Source organism: Cibotium barometz, chromosome 37 (assembly GCF_041138505.1).
Source record: "Cibotium barometz isolate CiBa-2024 chromosome 37, ASM4113850v1, whole genome shotgun sequence".
NCBI classification, from domain to species: Eukaryota; Viridiplantae; Streptophyta; class Polypodiopsida; order Cyatheales; family Cibotiaceae; genus Cibotium; species Cibotium barometz.
The window spans coordinates 45,363,931-45,371,549 of NC_141082.1; positions in this window are offsets into that span (position 1 = coordinate 45,363,931).

Genomic DNA, 7,619 nt, shown 5'->3' on the forward strand with positions numbered 1-7,619 from the left:
ATAGCTAGAGTTGAAAACCTTCTTGACAATTTATGGTCCCTGCCATCTAGTTTCAAACTTGGCATCAAACCGATTATCAAATCGATTGTCATACCTTAGCACAAGATCTCCTTGATGCCCTTGTCTTTCAAAGTTGCATTGAACTTCTCTGCTGCTTGCATGGCTTTTCTTCTATAACACTCGTATGCAGCTTCTCTTTTCCACTCTAGCTCAACTAAAGTGAGAAGTTGATCTACCCATGCATCTTGATCTCCTAGTCCACCTTTTCCATGTAGCCGCATTGTTGGAATGTTGAGCTCAATAGGCTGCAATGCTTCTTGACCATAAACCAAGTGAAAGGGCGTAAACCCCGTTGCTTCTCGGTAGGTAGTCCGGTATGCCCATAGTGCTCCATCAAGGAACTCATCCCAAAGCTTCGTCTTGTTCTCCACCATCTTCCTTATGATTCCTACAATGACACCATTAGCCTTCTCTACTAACCCATTTGATTGGAGATACTAGGGTGTGCTATGATGATGTGAAATATGAAGCTCTTCACAAACTTCGGTGAGCAAACCTTTTCTAAAACCTGGACCATTGTCAGAAACAATCTCCAAGGGGGTGCCAAATCTGCAACATATATGAGTGTAAACAAATTTGCTTATAGTCTTTCCATTCACCCTTGCCACACTTTGAGCCTCCACCCACCTAGTCATGTAGTCTATGGCCACTAAGATGTACAATTTTCCATTTTTAGTTCTAGGTAGTGGACCCATAGCATCAATGCCCCATTTTTCAAATGGACCACTTGCAATGACTAATTGGACCATGTAGCAACCTCTTATTACCATTGACTTGGCAGTTATGACAGCTCCTACACCAATGTTGGACATCCACATGTAAGCTTGGCCAAACATATCCAGCGAGCAAAATCTTTTTCACAGTTAGTTCTTGAGCAAAATGGCTACCACATGCTTCTTCATGCAAACCCTCTAAAATGGCTGGAATCTCCTTGGTTGTTGGTACTCTTCTGCACACTTGAATCTTTTCCTTTTTGGTAGAGGGCACCTTCTAAGAACAAGAAAGAACTTGCCCTCTTCATGAGCCTCCTCTTTTGTGCCTTTGTGAAGTCTTGTGGGAATTCACCTTCCAAGATGTAGCTCACTATGGGAGCCAGTGCCTCCATTCCTTGGTACCGTGGTTGCTTAATAGCCGCTGCTCTGCAGAAGCCAAGACTACTACTTGCATTTCCTTCTTAACACATGCAACAGTTTGTTGTGCAAGTAGATCAGCATCCTCATTTTGTTTCCTAGGAACATGATACAATTGTACCTTCTCAAATTGATTAAACAGCCTACGGATAGCATGAACCTTTTGCCTTAATCTTTCATTCTTGCATGCCCAAATGCCTAAAATTTGCCTTACAATAAGAAGTGCATCCCCTTTTACCAGGAGACATTGTATCCCTTGATTGATGCACACCTTCAAACCCTATGTTGTACTCTGCTTCATTGTTGCTAGTAGAATTTGGCAAGTTGACCTTCTCCTTCACAACCAGCTCTCCATTTGGGTTGAGCAGCACCAGCCCTCCCCCTGCTTTACCTGTGGCTTTTCTAAAAGCTCCATCAAAGAACAAGGTGAATGCATTAGGTATAGTTTTGGGTGGTGGCAATGGTAGGGTCTTTACTTCAGGCACCTTAATCTCCTTTTCATGCACTCTATAAGTGAGAATCCCTGCCAATTGTGCACGCACACTATCTTCTACCCTGAAAGAGTATTAGAATTCTTGCAATTCCATAACCCACTTTGTGATTCTAGCACTGATAGTCATTTGAAAAGACACCCAAGGAAACAAATTTTCTGTAGTGAGAATTACAAAAGGTTTTGGTAACAAGTAGGATCTAAATTTTCTCACTGCAAAGATGAGAGCAAGCATCATGAGTTCCGCTTCCGTGTAGCCTTTCTCCAAGACATTCATGACCCTACTAACAAAGTAGATGGGCCGCATCCTAGTACTGTGGAGATCTTGCTGTAACAAAACTGCACCCACTGTTTCCTTTCCAACACTAGAGCTAACAAAGAAAGTGTACTCCCAACAAGGAGGCATGAGTGTTTGTAGCTCTGACAAAATAACTTTAATGTTACAAAAGTACTCCTCAAGCTCATTAGACCATGCAAACTCTACTTGTTGAGTCAATTTTTGCAAGGGGTAAAGTCACTCTGAAGCTAAGTGAATGAAGCGTGATATGTACTTCACCTTTTGAATGAATGAGATGGCCTCCTTGAGACTCTTTGGAGATGGTAGGTCGATAAGAGCCTTTGCCTTTGTAGGATCCACCTCAATGCCTTTGGAAGAAACCTTATGACCAAGCAAGATTACTTCATCCTCACCAATATGACATTTGTCGGGATTGAGTTGGCCCCCATGTCGTAGAGTTTCTTCAAGCCTTCTTTCACCCTCTGCACATGCAATGACTTAGAGCTATAGATGCAAAAATCATCTATGAACACTCTAATGGATTTCCCAAAGAATGCTTGAAACACCATGTTCATGAAATGTTGAAATGTCGATGGAGCATTGGTTAAACCAAATGGCATGACTCTGAAAGCATAACAACCCCAAGGAGTGATGAAGGTTGTTTTCAATTGATCCTCCAATGCAATCCCAATTTGAAAGTAACCCGAGTAGCCATCACATATTGTATGCTTCTCATGACCTGCTACCTCATTTAGGATCTCATCTTGAAATGGAAGAGGAAAGTGGTCCCTTTTTGTCGCCTCGTTGAGGGGACGATAGTCCACACACACCCTCCATTTGCCGTTCTTCTTGGGAGTGATCACGATGGGAGAGACCCACTCTGAATTTTCTACAGGATATATGAACCCCACTGCTAGAAGCTTCCTCACCTCTTTGAGTAGTGCTTGCTCCTTGATGACTCCTAGTCTTCGTAGCTTTTGTGCCTTAGGTTTGGCTTCTGGCTTTAGCTCGATCTTGTGTTGAATGGCCTCTACGCCACGCACATCTGTGTAATCTTTAGCAAAAAACCTAGGAAATTTCCTTAGTACACATTTAAACTCCTCTCCTTCCTCCGATGTAAGCGTTTTTGAGAGCATAGCATCAAACATTTCTTCATCATGCACAATTTGGTCTTCTTGATCTTTGTCTTTTGCTCTGAATCTTACCCCCATGACTTCAATGGAAGAATCCTTGTCCATAGTGCTACTGCTGCTTTCTTCCTCTAAGGCGTCATCGGTCCAATCCTCCTCTGTTTCGCCTTGAGAAGATTCTTCATTTATCTCCTCTTGTCGTTGCTCCTTCATGTCAAAGATAATCTTCTTACGATTTTCATTCCTGCAAATTAATTTTCCCAATCCTACAAAGCTCGCATTCTCATTAGCCATGGTCTACCTAGGATAAATGGATAACCACTTCCCTGGTAGACATAACATAAAAATCAACGACCTTCTTAATGCCAAAAACTTCCACAGAAACATTCTTACAAATCCCAAGACACTTTGCTTTGCTATTGTTTGCCTTTTTCACCTTAATTTCATGTGTTTCATGAATATGCATGCCTAGTTTTTGCATAAGGTCCTCTGTCATGATGCAAATTTGTGCACCCCCATCTACTAGACCCTTCTTAACTAGCCTTCCCTTGATGTAGCAATCTAATATAGGTGTAATGTTCTCATCCATCTCGGCTTGTGAAATTTTTACAACAGGAACATTCTCTTTTGTTTTTCTCCTAGTGCTCACGGCCTTTGTTAATTCCCTCCTAACTTGTGGACATAAGGCTAGAAATTGAGGCCACGAGATATCAGGACCCTTACCTCTCATGTCTTCCAAAAGGTTGTATGGAGCCATACCATGTCCAAGGGGGAAATCTTGGAGGTTTATACGACGTCGTCTCCTCTTGACTTCCTTGTTTTCCTTCACTTTCTTTCCTCGTCCATGGTCACTTTGTGATGCCACACCCTCCTTTTTCTTCTCTTTTCCACGCCCTCGTTTGACACCATTTGCTTCAATGTCTACCTCCTTGGCCTTTGTTACCTCTACCACATGTACATTTGGGTCCGGAAAGGGTGGCATTCCTTCCACTCCTCGTGGAGGTGGTCTTGTTGCATTGGACCTCTACAAAATCATCGGTTGTTGTTGACTAGTCCCTTCACCTGCATTCATCAATGGATAATTCATGTTAGGCTTCCCTGGCTCCCCACGAGGCCAAGGACAATTATACATCCCATGCCCTGACTCTCCGCAATTCCAACATTGCAAGAGTCGCCTAGGTCGTTGCTCTCGTTCTTCAACCCTTTTAGCTTGGCCCTTCTGTTCCACAGCTTGGGCAAAGTGGATAGACAAGTTATTTAAAGACTCATTTAACTTTTCTATCACCTCGACTGTGACCTCAGGTAATTCTCTACGAGTGCAAGACTGTACCTCTTCCCTAGGCTTTGAGTCATCAAAGATAAAGCCCCCCCCCAAGCATACACCTCATCTTTCAGAGTTTCTTGGTAGCCCTAGCCTCAGCAGCATCAAATGTTGTGGGCTCTCCTGACTCTACTTGCAATTTTAGTGATGGGTACATCCCTGCAATAAATCTCTCCTTCTTCAAGAATTCTGCACCATCTCCAAGGTTAGGAAGACTACGCAACCAAAGAGTCCAAATACGTAAGAATTCTTGCTTATAACTCAAGTAGTCCTCTAGATCCTTTTGCTTATGAGCAACTATTTCTTGCCATAGCTTTTGTGTGTTCAAAGGAGTGAAGTAATTGTCTCTAAAAAGTTGCATGACCCCCTTGTAATCTACTCGTACGGGTGCAGGTAGAGATTGAAACCAAGTGGAAGCATCTCTTCGTAGGACCAACTCAAACATGTCTAAGCATTCTTGGTCTCCTACCACTCTCTTTATGTGGAGTGCCATTCTAAAGTTTGATAAGAACAACTCGGCATCCTCATCGGGCTCTCCAAAGAATAAGGGGTAGCCACTCATTTGCCTAGTTGTATCCATGCTTAAGAAGAAGAAGCACAAATATGATTGCACAAAGGTCTTCCTTCACTCTCTTTCTCTCTCACTCCTTTTTTTCTTTTTTCTTTTTTTTCTTTTTTTTCTTTTTCAAAGTAGAATGAAAATGTAGACGTCAAAGCTTATGTCATAAACGAATCAAAGGAAAAATAAATGGATTAACTGAGGCATTAATGGCTGTTACTTGCCTAGGTCCAAACATATGACGAATGACACGTTGAAATTGTAACTTACTACCAACAACTATGTGTATTTCTTGCCTAGCATAAGAGATTGGCCTACGGTATGAGTCTTCTTGATTCATAAAACTAAGCTAAAACAAGATAAAAATATGCACATCAAAGGAAATGGTGTAATCTACAATGGGAAGTATGACAGGATTAGGTGATGCTAAAATCTCACTTAGTCTTTCTGGACCAAAAAGAAGAACCATGCGTTGTTGGTAGAAAATTTTTCTATCAATGCAAACATTGACTCTAATGGAGTGCACCCAATGAAACTGGTTGAATTGAATCCCAAGAGGATTAGGAGGAGGTGGATTGTTGATGAAAGATCACACAAAAGTACCACTTTCCTTTTTAAAATATGATACCCAACAAGCAAACAAGGAAATTTATGTGTTAGAGAGATCGATGTACCTTAAATACCCATTCAAAAACTGCTCGATCCTCAGTGGGGGCACCAAAATTGAGGCAGTCTGAGGCAGGCAACAAGAAGAGCGGCCTCTAAGCACTCCTCAAGGCTCCCGTGTTGCTCAATGGGCTTGGGGCACAACGCAACACAAACATAAGAACCCCAAAACCACACACCCAACAAGAAAAGGGCACCACCTAGTTATGTGTGTGAACTAGGACACCAAAGATCTTTCCTTGTAACCAATCAATACAAGCTAACCATATACATCCATCAAAAGACACACACACTCTCAACAAACACTCATAACATATGGTATTATGTGTGGAGGAGACTAGCATAACACAAATAGATGTACACCAAATTTGGAGAAGAACTTAGAGAGACAATATAAGCTTGATTTTGTTGTCGCTATGCACTTGGTCTTAAGGTTACGGGAGCCCTCTCACCATACAACCCTCTTACCATGAATTGAAAGGCAATGAATCAAAAACAAGCCCTCAAGCCTCCAAGCATAAAATCACACCATAAAATACAAGGATCAAATTTACCTTAAATAAAAAATCGGAGCGCTTCGCTAAATAAACTTTGGAGATGTAGGAGCCCAAGATTTTGTACACAATTGCATCCAAACTACTAATCTTATTGATGCACAAAGGCAAGATACAACTATGATAGGGAGTATGGCATCACTCAAGCCCTCACAATGACATAACTAGCTTCAAGCTTCAAGCTTCACTATCTCCTTACACACTAGAGTTAGGAGTGGTGTACAATGTGTGTAATCTCTCCTTTACAAGGAATGGAGGGGGCTCTATTTATAGGTTTGAGAAGCCCCGATTAGGATTAAGATTAATCAATTTTATTATGAAAAATCATAGATTATGGATTTTTTATTTTGAAATGAGAGTGGGCCTCTTCTTATCCCTTGAGTCACATGGATGTGGGCTCAAGGTGAGGGAATTATTGACCTGTCAGGTAGCTGTGAAGGTAGTGGGTACATATCACCACCCATTCGCTGAGGCTTATCACAATCTGTGCTCAGATGACCAAATTCGCCACAGTTCCAGCATGTAGGAATGAAATGACGGCCCCTACAGCGACCACGTCCATACCCTGCTTGTCCATCTCCCCCTTCAAGAAAATTACCTCGGCCTCTACCACGTCCACCACCTGTACTTCCCATTAAATTTAAACTCAAATTCTTCATAAGATCAACCATCTGCTTCATATCCTGTCGCAATCCCTCATCAGAACCTGCAGGAACCATAGATACTCCTTGACTAGCTTGTGGCACCATCTGCATAGCTTGGGCTTCAGTGGGCTTCATCCTCTCGATCACTGCACTCATGGGTGTTACATATGTTAGTGGTTAGTAGTTAGTAATCACTATAAAAGGTTAGTAGTGCAATGTACAAATGGGTGAGAAGGGCTGAGAGGTTGAGTAAGAAGAGTAAAGATTTGGAAGGATCCTTTGTGTGGTTGAAAGCTCGAAGAAGCTTGGATTCTCCCATGTGTAGATCTTTAAGTTAACCGTCGGTCTCCTTCTTGCATTTGATGCCACAAAAGTTGATTGAGACGAAGAACATGGAGGTTTTTGTAGATGGAAACCCCATATTTGTAGAGGTTAATATGATACATTCATGCTGAATTTTTATGTATTTTTTGAGATTGGGAAAATAATTTAGTAATATGGGAGTAGTAGGGAGAGAAATGGAGATGAGGTATGGGTGTAGAGTAGATATGAAAGCAAATGGAGATGGAAGGAGAGGACAAAGGTGGAGAGGGTGAGAGAGGACATGAAGTTTGCAGGTTTGATGGAGTGAGAAAGGAATGAGTAAGTGTAGGTGTTGAATGTGTAAGGGAGGTGAGAAGAGACTAGGTGTACCTTGCCAAAAAGTAGGCAGACTGGGGTCCAATAAAAAATTCATATCTCACCGCCATTAGCTCCAAAAAATTCTCAAAAAAATTAAGCATATTCCT